Consider the following 13,008-nt stretch of genomic DNA (forward strand, 5'->3'; position numbering starts at 1 on the left):
GGAAAGGAGATAACCTAGAGACATCAGGTAATGAGCAAACTCAAATCTTGTGCTTGACTCAGCTCCGTGACTTCTTTCAAATTCTCAAAATATTGTCAGGCAGGAGCCCCAGTTTCAAGGATGAATATTGAGCAACTGCAGCACCGCCACCAAATTTCTTATTCAAACAAATCTTTTATTCAAATTTTGTTAAACGGGTTATTTTTGAGAGCATCAGGCTTAACTCCCAACTGGAGGCCACCTTCCTCCCCACGCAGCGCCAACCTCCTCTCAGCTGGAACAAAGAGCCGCTCAGCAGAGCCGCGTGGGGTTCCCGCCAGGCCCCGCCCCTCACCTACACACATGCGCAGATCGAGTCCTACGGAGCCCGGCGACCGTGGCGCGCGTGACGTCGTAGCGTACGCCGGGGCGTGATGACGCAGGACGTGCGCTCGGTGGCTCATAGGGAAGATGGCGGCTACTCTTTTGGAGGAGTGGGATTGAGAGGGGCGGAGGGAGGAGGCCAGACAGGAGAGACATTCCCAACGGTGAAGACGAACACTTCGCTCGCCATCCATTAGGAGCTCTGCTCAGCGCCAGAGGGTGAGTGCGGCGGCGGCACGGGACCGCTCCCCGGCAGCAGGCGGCGGCACTCTCCGCCATTTTCAAGCTCGGCCGTTGCGTGCTTTGGGGGCCCGGAGGGGCGCCTGGGGACAGGTTGGAAGAGTGGGGAGGATCGACGTCCGGAGGCTCTTTGAGGCGGGTTCGGGCCTTCGGGGAGGGGTCTGGAGGCGTGAGGCGGATCGGGAAAGGAGGCCATGGAAGGACTGAGGCCCTGCCTGGGAACCGGTGGCAACAAGAAGACGTAGGGAGGGTAGGCCACGGATAAAACTGAAGTGTAGAGGAGGAAAGCGCGTTAAACTGAAATTTGGGACGGGAGGGGAGAGGTTGGGCCGAGAGCTGAATGGAGTGTGGCTTTGAGTGGTTGGTTGGAGGGGTCACGGGAAGTTAGTTAATGCGAAACCGGCAAAACAGCGGAAGGTTTAGCCTCGTAATTGTCGTGGCTGGAAGTCGACAGTTTTAACAGGGATGGGTCCACAGCTTGACAGGCTAAATAAAAACCCCGCTCCTTTGGAATAGTTCTGTTGCTATTTTGTTTGTTTAAGATCATGCTCCCTGCATGTGTCTCTAGTAACTCCCAGCACATCTCTCATTTTAAGTTGCCTTCTGGCAACTAGATATTTAGGATCTTAGAAAGCATTCTTTTTTTTTTTTTTTTTTTAAAGAAAAAGTGTTGATACTTTGTTGTAACCCGTGTGGTTGGTGGCCCTTCCGGAGAGAGAAGGAGGCGGGTCTATAGGGAATTCCGTAATTGGACCTGTTTAAATCAAATCAGAAAAGTACGGATTACTTTTAGAAAGCCTGTTAAGAATGTTTTGAAGTAATTTCTACACAGATGACATTAAGTTGACTGGGAACTTTGGAAGACTGTAGAGTATTAACAAAAAGCCAATGTTGATAGGAATACCTCTTGGGAGCGCTGAGTTGACTTTAAAGCACACTGTGGATATCTAGTGCACGCAGTATTTTTTGCCTGTGAACGTGATGCAGTGGTTGAACTTTTTAATTCAAAGAAAACTTTTAGAGACTCTTAGTTAAAAAGAAACACGTTAATTGTTCCCCTATGGCATTTTTGTTTTCCTAATCTTAACTGCATTTGACACCCACCTTTTATTACCGTAAAATGCTTTCGTACTTTTAATTGGTTTCCTTGCCTAGAAGTAACATGCTGTGTCCATTTGCGTTTGTGCTGAGGCTTGAAATTCCGTAATTAGCGTGTTTTGAAATTTGTGGAAAGCTCATATCTTTCTGTATTTAGGGGAAGAATTTTGGAAGAAAGTTGGCTTTACAGCACAGTGCTTTAGGAAAAAATAAATCCTTATCTCTGAGGTTGATGGCTTAACTTGCGTTCTTTGGCTGGTGAAAAATATTAAAAAGAGATTTTGCCGTCAGTTTTATCCTGACCTAAGGCTTTAATTACACTTTTAAGGAGCCACTTAAGGTGCTTATTCAGAGCTCTCTTCGCTAGGTAACAAGTCCGTATACTTCTTACATTACTTTGGGAAAAATGTTATTTGATTATTGCTGAAGTTTAAACTGTTTCATGTTTCAGAATAGAAAGTCAGGTAAAGTTTTATAACAAATATATTGGAGATATTAGTGAAAGTTTCTCACTTAAGAAAGTATGTAATCCTTTTGAGGTTGCTCACCAAGACAATAGGACTTTTAGATAAATTGGTATTAATTGGTTAGAGCCTGCAGATTAGAAATCTTCATTATCGAAGTGTATTTAATTAAATGTCATAAACTTACCAGTTGTTTAAGCATTCTAGATTTGTTGTTTAAGATTCCTGATTGTTCTACTTTTCTGCCAGACATTATTCCAGGATTTTATTTGTGTTGAAACTTTTACTTTTAAGAGATGTTAATTCTCTTTTTCTATTGAAACAGTGAAAGTTTCTCCGAGACTCTTAAGTAGATACATCATTGGAAAATCTTAGGCATGTTACTCTCATCCTTTCTGACTCTAGAACATTTTAGTGTTTTCTGGTAGAGTGGCTGACTTAATGTTTGTTTGTACCTTATATTCGTAATTTGAGTGCTTATAAATTCCCAGAGCTGGGTTGTATTGGAAAGCACATGGGTTTTAGCAGTAGACAGATCTAGCTTTGAATGTCAGGCTCACCAGTAACTAGCTTTTTCGCATTTGGTCCATTATACTTTCTGAACTTCAGTTTCCTTATATATAAAAATGTTAATTATAATGTTTATCTCAAAGGTGAAAGAAAGTGTCTAGTACATCGTATGCGTTTAGTAAATTTTGGCATTTTACTTTCTGTGACTTGAAGTCATTTTTTTTTTATTGAGGTGCAGTTGACATGTAACATCTTACTAGTTTCAGGTGTACAACATAATGATTTGATATTAGTATATATTATGAGATGATCACCACAATAAGTCCATCACCATACATAGTTAACAAATTTCTTTTTCTTGTGGTGAGAACTTTTAAGATCTACTCACTTAGAAACTTTTAAATATGCAATATAGTGTTACTAATTGTGATCACCATGCTGTATGTTACATCTACATGACTTATTTATTTTAGAATTGGACAGTTTATACCTTTTGACCCCTTCATTTTGCCCATTCCTACCTTTCCCATTTTCACTTTTTAAAAATTAATTCAGGTATCTTTGTTGAAAACTTACTGATAATCTTGTTCTTCTGGTAACTACTCCTTTCCCTGTGTTACTAAATAATTTTGTGTATATCTCTACTTAATGTATTTTGATTAGAGTAGTATCTTCTCACTACTTTGTTAGCTCTTTGAAGGCAGGTGCTGTATTGCCTTGATTTTTGTATTCATAAAACCCAGGCATCATAAAACTGAGGGATGAATGAATTTTCTACAAAATTCTCCTCATGACTCTACTGGGATCCATATTTCACACAGTGCTGGTTTATTTCTGCTACTTGGCACGCTTTTATGACCTCTTTGCCTGTCTCCCACTTTTCAGACTACGCTTGTCCTGTCCACTCCTCAAAATCCAGCTAAGCCCCATCCCATTAATGAGATCTTTGGTGACTTTTTGTTTATTTACAGCTTTGTGACTGCTTTCTGTTACTTTGTGTCCTGTAGTGCCTGGTACTATGCCTTCTGGGTTTCAAGCTGGTCCTTGGGTGGATTGACAGCTGCGCAGTTGTGCGTTAAGGCTGTTTGTTATAGGCACTTGATCTGTTTACTGTCTCAGTAAGATGCTTTTAAGGAGCAATTTCCCCTTTTTCATATGTGGGATATTCTGGTAACCTTTTTTCTATCTTTATATGTTATGAGAAAATGCAAACATCCAGAAAAGTCGAAAGAGGGACACAGTGAACACCTGTAAGCTTTCATTTAGGTTTATCTGTTACTAACATTTAACTATTTTACTTAAGCTCTCAGTATACCTCTCCCCTCAAGAACCAACTGAAATTAAATGCAGATATCATATGATTGTCCTCTAAATACTTCAGGATGAATCTCTTTAAAATAATGTCATTTTCCTGCACTTTATATCTTTGTTTTGCAAATTAGCTTCCAGCTAAGACCATATAAGAAACACAGTATCATTATTATGCCTAAGACAGCATTAAGTCTCTGGCATGGACTTTTTAAAGAATAGTCCAATTTGGGATTTTCTGACTGAATGCTTAAAATGTCATTTAACTTGTTTCTCTATTTTTAAAACTTCCTGTAAATTGGAAGTTAGATATGGAGAGGTTTGATTAAATTTGGATCAAATATTTTTGGCAAAAATACTGCATAGGTGATGGATGATAGGTAATTTGCGTTGCATTACAGTAGGAAGGACAGAATGTCTGGTTCTCCTGTTTCTAGTGATGACCAAGCCATCAGTAATGTGTTGGGGCTTGCCAGATGTTAGTTTGCCCCAGTGTTTCCAGTGCTGAGTTTACTGGGTTAGTGTGGTGTCCACCAGATTTCTTCGTTGAAAAGGTACATTTTCCCCTGACACCTAATGGTTGATGATTATTGGCCTAGTTGTTGTTGTTTGGTTGGGGATTACAAAAATTGAATGAATGAATTTTCTAAATTCTCATAGTTCTATTATTTGTTTACATTATTAGCTGCTTTCTGTGAAGAAAAGCTTCCCCCTCCTTCATGTTTTCAACTTTAAATTTTTGAAATAAATATAAACATACAGAAGAAATGGAATAATAGTACAGAGAACTCTCTTGCACTCTTCCATCCCTGTTCACTAGTTACCATTTTGTCACATTGGCCCTCTCTCTCTGTCTATTCTTTTCTCCCTACCCTACAGATTTTTTTCTGAACCATCTGGAGTCATTTACAGACACCATGCACCTTTCCACTAGGAACACCATTCTCTTAAATACCCACAATATTAACAAGTTCTATACATTTAACACTAATATGATTTATCTAATATGCAGATTTCATATTCAGATTTCTCCAGTTGTCCCAGTAACATCCGTTGTAGAGTTTTTTGCCCCTGAAGTTTAGAATCCAGTCTAGAATTGAACATTGTATTTAATTGTATCTCTTTGGTCTTTAATCAGGACCAGTTCTATGGCCTTTTTTTCTTTAATGACTGACATTGTTTTGAAAGAGTATAGGTTTTTCTGTTTTCTCTTAGTTTTTGGAACATTACTATTTTTTTTTTAAAATATGTTAGTCAATTGTAGTTATTGTTTTTTGATGCTTAAGTTGTCCCAGATTTGGCCAGTGTGAGCCCCTCTTTGAGCTGGCTCTCATGTCCTTTTTGACTGAGGCTAATTAATCGTTGAGGGCTTTCTTGGTGTTTGGAAAAACAAAATAACCCAGGTCCTTCTCATATTTTTGTTTCTTGTTTTTCGTATTTTCCTATTTCTCCAAAAAGCCCCACTTTCTTCTGATAGAAAGTGATATTTATAAATTAAGATTTGGGTGCAAGGTGTTACATGCACTGTTACTAAGGTTTCAGCTTCTAGGCTCCTTTCAGTGAGCAGAACTAGGAAACGTGTTTTCAAAAATCATCAGTTTATACTGGTATTTTAAATGACAAATCAAAGTTAACATTAGTGGAGTTTGCGACAAAGAAAGTAGACTCAATTTACAATGCCAGTATTATTACTAACAATCCTACTAAGTGCAGATGATTTCTTTTCACTCCTTTTTTTCCTTAAAACGTATTGCACTAAAGATGAACAGTTAAGAGAACTGTGTTCAAAAGTCACTTGAGGGGTAAGGGTATAGCTCAAATGGTAGAGCACATGCTTAGCATGCATGAGGTCCTGGGTTCAATCCCCAGTACGTGTAAAAACGTAATTACATCCTGCCCCCGCAATTACCTCCCCCCACCAAAAAAAACAAAGCAAAAGTTACTTGAGATAACACCTTTTTTTTTTTATTTGTTTGCTTTATCAATTTGACTACTTTTGATGATCAGGTTTGACTTTTTGTTCATATTCCAGTGTGCTTTTTTCTTCTTGATTTAAATATGTTTAATATTTACATGGCTTAAAATTTAATACAGTATTGAAAGAGTACTTAAATCTTGCTTCTTTCTCCAAACTCCCCACTCCCATTCTTACTTGTCCAGTGTATGGTATGTGTATGTGTGTGCATTCTCTTCTCTTTCCTACAAAAGTGGCACGCTTAAAAAAAAAACAACTTGTAAACCTTGGTTTTCTTAATTGTAAAGATAATTATCATCTTAACCATTTTTAAGTGTACAGTTCAATAGTGTTAAGTATAATATTCACGTTGTGCCAGAGATCTGAGAACTTTTTTTGTCTTGCAAAACTTTAACTCTCATCCACTGAACAGCTCCTCCCCATTTTCCCCCTTGCCCCAACCCCTGGCAGTAACTCTTCTACTTTATATTTCTAAGAGTTTGACTAGTTTAGATATCTCATATGATTGGAATTATACAGTATTTGTCTTTTTGTGACTGGCTTATTTCACTGAGCATAATGTCCTCAACATTCATCCATGTTGTGGCATGTGACAGGATTTCCTTTTTTTTTCTTAACAGCTGAATGTTAGTCCATTTTTTGTACCACATTTTGTTTATTCATTCACCTGTGGATGGATATTTGGGTTGCTTTCATGTGTTGGCTTTTGTGAATAGTGCTGTTATGAACATAGGTGTGCAAATATCTCTTTGGGACCCTTTTAATACATACTCAGAGGAGGGATTGCTGGGTCATGTGGTAGTTTTATTTTTAATTTTTTGAGGAACCTCCATCTTGTTTTCCACAGTGGTTTGCACCATTCCACAATCCTATTAACAGTGCAGAAGGGTTCCAATTTCTCCACATCCTCACCAACTCTTACTCCCTATATTTTGATAGTAGCCATTCTAATGGATGTGAGGTGATATCTCATGGTTTCATTTTGCATTTCTCCAATAATAAATGATGTTGAGCATCTTTTTCATATGCTTGTTGGTTATTTGTATATCCTTTTTGGAGAAATGTCTCTTTAAGCTCTTTGCCCAAATTTTAATTGGGTTATTTGATTTTCTTGTTGTTGAGTTTTCGGAGATCTTCATGTGTCCTAAATATTAACCCCCTATCAGATTTGCAGACATTTTCTCCCATTCTGTAGGTTGCCATTTCACTCTGTTGATTGTGTCCTTTGCTGCACCAAAATTTTTAAGATTGATATAGTCCCATTTGTGTGTGCGAGCCTTGTTTTTTCCTACAAACATATTCAAAAAATCATTCCGTATCAATCCAGAGCTTCCCTCCCTGCACAACTCCCCCCCAACCCCCAAGAGATTTATAATAAGAAACATGTATTTGGTCTGTCTAGTTTCTGGCGTAGAGCTCCTGAAACCGTTGGAATGTCCTTAGTGATTATAGTGAGAAATGTGTCTTGATATTCATAACAAACCCCATTTAATCACATTTGAGTTTGTGTTAGTGAGGTGACTTTTGGAAAGCACCTAAGGATGAATGCTGATTGTCAGGGAAACCATATGTGGTTAGAGGGTTGGAACTTTCAGCCCAACCGCTTGGCTTCTAGGAGAGGAGAGGGACTGGAGGTTGAATCTATTGCCAGTGATTAGTCAATAATGCCCAGGTAATGAAGCCTCCATAGAAAAGAAAGGACAAGGTTCGGAGGGCGTCTGGGTTGGTGAACACGTGGAGTCGTGGACTTTGAGAACATCAGCACTCTGAGTCCCTCCATGTCTTGCCTTGTGCTTCTCTTCCACTGGGCCTGTGCTCAGCTTATCTTCTCTCTTAACTGGGCAGTCTAGTCAGTAAAACGTTTGGGTTGTTTTCACTTTTTGGTTCTTGTGAATAATGCTGCTATGAACATTCCTGTACAAGTTTTTGTGTGCACATAATGCTTTTAGTTCTCTTGGGGGTATACCTAGAAGTGGAATTGCTGGGTATTATGCTAATTCTATGTTTAGGATTTAGGGTAATTCCAAACTCTTTTCTCTGCAGTATTTTACATACTCACTAGCAGTATTTGAGGGTTCCAGTTTCTCCACATACTCACCAAACTTGTTATTTTTCCCTTTTTTTGGTTAAAATAGCCCTAGTGGATGTGAAGTACTCTCTCATTGTGATTTTTTTTTAAACTTTTTTTTGGGGGGGGGGTAATTAGGTCTATTTATTTATTATTAGTTGTTGTTTTTTAAATAGAGGTACTGAGGATTGAACCCAGGACCTTGTGCATATTAAACATGCACTCTACAATTTGAGCTATATACATTTGCTGTATTTAATGCTTCTATACTTTTTGGACCCCATGGGAATCTGATGAAAGTTGTATACTTCTTTCCAGAAAAAAATGTAAATATCCATATTAGAATTCTATAAACAATTGATTATCCCAACCAGAAGTGTGGATTATTGTCCATGGGTATAAATATGAATATAAGTTTGATTGTATGGTTAGAAAACTATAGTGAGTTTGACTTTGTGGTTAGAAATCAATAATCTTTAGTTTTAGCTCTAATAAAAGTAGTTTTACTTAACAGTACTGAGCCTTTATAAAGAGAAGATTCATCAAAAATAATGAAGGAGGGAGGATGATATAGTTCAAGTGGTAGGGCACATGCTTAGTATACACAAGGCCCTGGGTTCAATTCCCAGTACCTCCTCTAAAAATAAAAAGTAAACCTCTTCCCCACCAAAGAAAGTATAAAATAAAATAATTTAAATAAATTTTTTAACTTAAAAAAAATAATGAAGGACACGTGTTTCAGTGGTGAATTTTTTTAAACTTCACTTTTAGGTATTTGGTTAACTCTGTTTATCATATCCTTAATAACCACTGTTACTTTTGAAACTCAGACTGACTTGTTCAGAGGGAAATACCAGAGTAAGACGGTATGTTTTGTAGGGTAATTAAAGACACCACAAATACCAAAGACTGAGGAACTAATTAGGCTTTTAGGCCAGTGTGGGTAATAGAACCAGAAACTGTGAAGCGGCATTCAAAGCCTGTCACACATAGCTTGTCATTTTATCTTACTATTGATAAATTGGAACTATTCACAGCCATCTCTTTGGTTTGTTCCTTTGGTAATGATTGTCTTTGTGTATTCTGTTAAATGCTTTAACCTTCAATTTAGTTGTTAAGCCAAGTTTTAAAATGAGCTAAGAGAAACTGGAACATTGTTTGCTGCTCCCCATATAATCCTGAAGTTTTAGAATTATTTTACTTTTAGAGATCATCCCATCTAGACCCTTAAGGAACAGGATCGAGGAGACTAAATTTGTTCATCGTTACACAGTTAGTGGAAGAATCCAAGTCCCCTGAATACAAGTTTAATGTTCTTTTCTCCACCTTTACAAAAAACAAAACAAAAAGCAAACTCCAAACATCTCAGTATAAGTTGGAAGAGTTTTTTGGTTCATTGTCTTTGAGAGAGAGCTAAAATTTTAAGTTACATGGCCAGAAAAGTCTAAAATAGAAGAACCTTCCATCAGGAATACATTCACATTATTTTGTGGTCTTGAAGTTGTCATATCTAGCTTTGTTCAAAATTGATTACCAGCTAGGACTTTGGTGTGTTTGTTTTAGTAACCTAATGATTTTCAGCCTTTAAATCTGCCAGATAATTGTAGAATTTGGCAGAATATTTCTTGATAAATTTTACCCACACGTATCACACCCCTAGTAGGTAGACTGTGCCTCTTTCACATGTTTCAGGTACTCAAATTGTAGTTGATATTATTAGGGAGCTTTTCACCCACATTTTCTACCCACAATGCTCATTTCCATCTATGGCTTTTTACACTAATTTTGTGTCCAGAGTAATCATTTCTGGTACTGTGCTGAAACTGCACATAACACTACTTTAGTAGCATTTTTTATAAATTATTTTTCTTTTGCATTTATTCATTCATTCATTTCTTTATATACTATGTACATGTGTTTTAAAAAGTGAAAGGTAGAAGAGAATGTATAGTGATCTCTGTCTCCTTGGTACTGCTGTCCTCCAGTCCTCTTTTATTTGTTCATTAGCCACAGTTAGCAGTCTGTTGTGAATTCTTCCAGAGATATTTTGGGTTGTATATAGCAAACGCATTTACTACAGATGTGTATATGCCCCTCTTTTGGGTTCCTTTTCACGTACACAGTAGTAGTCTATACAGTGTTCTGTACTTTTTTTTCACTTAACAGTGTATCTTGGAGATCCTAAATAGAACTACCTTCTTTATAAGAGTTGCATAATTGTTGTGTGGGTATTTCATGATTTTCTTTAACTAGCCCTCTATTTGGTAGACATGAGTGGTTTCCAGTCTTCTGTTACTAAAAACGGTGCTCCACTGAATAACCTTGTGCATGCGTTTGTGCACGAGTGAGCGTGTATATAGGAGTAAATTCACAGAAGTGCAGTTGCTTGGTCACAGTATGTACACTATCAGTGTGTGAATATGGTAGTTTTTCTCACACCCAACCACCACTTGTATTATCATAGTTGTTGCTTTCTTGAATGGTGTTGCTTCCCAGAGAGTGATGAGTCATTCCTCAGCATGAGTAACAAGGGGAACGTAAAATCACTAATCTGCCCCTTTTTGATAATTTTCATGTGCTATACATACCTGGGATGATTCATCATTGCCTGTAATAGTGGCTTCTATACTTTTTGGACCCATGGGAGTCTGATGAAAGTTGTATACTTCTTCCCAGAAAAACGTAAATATCCATATTAGAATTCTACATGCAACTCTGAGGTAGGGAGGGTCATTGAATTCCTTTTGCCCGTTTATGTATCCATAGACCCCAGTTACAGCTTCTGCTTTATGTGATACATATAAACTCTTTCATATAGGTTAGCATAATGGGCATTTCAGAATCTAGCTTCAGTATATGAACTTTAGGTTTCCAGCATCTTTCTCTGCTGCTCCCTCTCCCCCACCCCACCATTTAAAAAACTGTATATACACTTAAAATGAATACAGTGTTATCATTCAGTTTTATCTCAACCCCCCCCCAAAAGCCCTCAGTATTTCTCTTTTACTTCCACTTGCTGTTTCCTCTGTCTAGAATTGCCCCTCCTCCCCTTCTCCACTTGATGTATCCTTTCTTTTAGCATCCTAAGTTATTTCATCTGAAACATTTCTGTTTCACATCTGTGCTCCCCTACCTGTTTTTGTTTCTCCCCCTAGCACTCCCTCTCATAGCAAAATATTTAATGTACATGGTAAGAAGATTTAATATTGTCAAGTTGTCAGTTCTTCCCAGCTTGCTGTGTAGATTCAACATGATACCAGTCAAAATCCCAGCACTTAGTTTGTGGATATTGATAAACGAAGTTCCTTTTATTCAGATAAGTGACATCAATGACTATTAAATGAATGGTTACTGGGGAACAGAATATTCACACAATCCTAAAGTATTTACCGTACGGTATTAAACATTTTAGATATACAGAAAAGTTGAAGAAAGAAGTTAATACCATATACTTGCCTCCTAAATTCAACACTTGTTATAGTTTTGCTGTATTTTCTTGCTAGGGCTGATACATCAAAATACCACAAACTGAGTGACTTAAACAATAGACATTTATTGTCTTAACAGTTCTAGATGTTAGATGTCTGAGATCAAGGTGTCAGCAGGACCATGTTCTCTCTGAAGGTACTAGGGACAGATCTGTTCAGATCTCTCCTAATTTCTGGTAGTTCTGTCACTGTGCCAGCATTAACTCCAACCTTACATTTGTCCGAATTCCCCCTTTTTATAAGGACACCAGTCATGTTGAATTAGTGGCCCACCCTCCTCCAGTATGACTTCATCTTAACTAATGTCATCTGCAAGGACTCTGTTTCCCAATAAGCTGCTGCAGGTTAGGACTTCACCATATGAATTTTGAGGGGATGTAATTCAACCAGTAACATTCTGTCTCTATATGCATACATGCGTACAGACATTTTAACCATTTAGAGTAATTAGAGACGTCATAACACATGATGCTTCAGAATGCAGTTTCAGTGTACAATTCACACAAAGAAAATTAGCCATAATTCCCTAATATTATGTAACACCAGGTCCACATTCAGACATCTCTAATAGCTGTTTTTTTTTTTCCCCCAAACCCGGATCTAAGTAAGGGTCATGTGTTACATTTCCTTGTCTCCTTGATCTTCTTTAACTGGATCAGTCTTCCTGATTTTTTATTTTTCATACATATACTTTTTTTTTTTTCAATTTAGGAAAAGACTTGCTCAAAGAAGTATCTCAGTTGCAGATCAAGCCTCTATGGTCTGCTAGCCTGATTAGGACTAGTTGAAATCACCATTTGCTTTCTCTGTCCAAGAGTCGTAATGCAGAAGGCGTATCTTTTGATGGACAGTTAAGAGATCTGTTATGTGAAATGTCTCTGTTATAGTTGTTCTGGAGAATGGACTTTATCTTTGTATTTCTGAAGCGTTGTCCTCCCACCTCAAAATAGTTATTTTTGTATATGCTACAGGTTCTGTATTTTAAATTAGACTTTTGGAAACAGACCCTTTTAATTTGGTGTGAATTCTTAGTCTATAATACAGAAACACAAAAATTACTGTTGTCCTGTGAGCAATAACTGTTTCCTGGACCTCTCCACTGTATTGTCAGTGTTTTTTCTAATGTACTTTGGAAGTGCAAAGACTGCTGATAAATTGAGAGTAATAAATAAGCATAAATGTACAAAAATAATTGAGAACATTGGTATAGGAATATCCCAGCAAAGGTTGTGAGAGTATTTGGCAAACTTAGACATTTCAGAATATCATTTAAAAAAAAAGAAAAACACCAGTCTTACCTCCTTATAAAAGTAATTCATGTCTGTTGTGGCCAACTTGGAAAAACCCAGGGTGTGAAGAAGACAACAGAATCTTACCATAAGTCCTTGCTCTGTTACTTTGATTGTGTGTTCCTTCTTATTTTTTGGCTTTTGAGCAAAAGTGTACAGTTCTTTTAAAATAATTATAATTATCCCACAGTGTGATTTTTCCACT

General features: G+C 37.6%; 1 protein-coding gene across 5 annotated transcripts in view; it reads left to right on the forward strand.

Moving 5' to 3' along the window:
- Nucleotides 1–401: 401 nt before the first annotated feature.
- Nucleotides 402–13,008, forward strand: part of WDR33 (WD repeat domain 33) — a 90,559-nt gene continuing 77,952 nt past the window's right edge. For 2 of the 5 annotated variants that reach the window (XM_031451200.2, XM_010974627.3), the window contains exon 1: nt 402–582. The gene's annotated coding sequence lies outside the window, so the exon portion shown is untranslated. The remainder of the gene's footprint in view (nt 583–13,008) is intronic. The other 3 variants (XM_010974629.3, XM_064484671.1, XM_010974628.3) reach the window with 2 other exon arrangements.

The sequence above is a fragment of the Camelus dromedarius genome, chromosome 4, assembly GCF_036321535.1.
Source record: "Camelus dromedarius isolate mCamDro1 chromosome 4, mCamDro1.pat, whole genome shotgun sequence".
NCBI lineage: Eukaryota > Metazoa > Chordata > Mammalia > Artiodactyla > Camelidae > Camelus > Camelus dromedarius.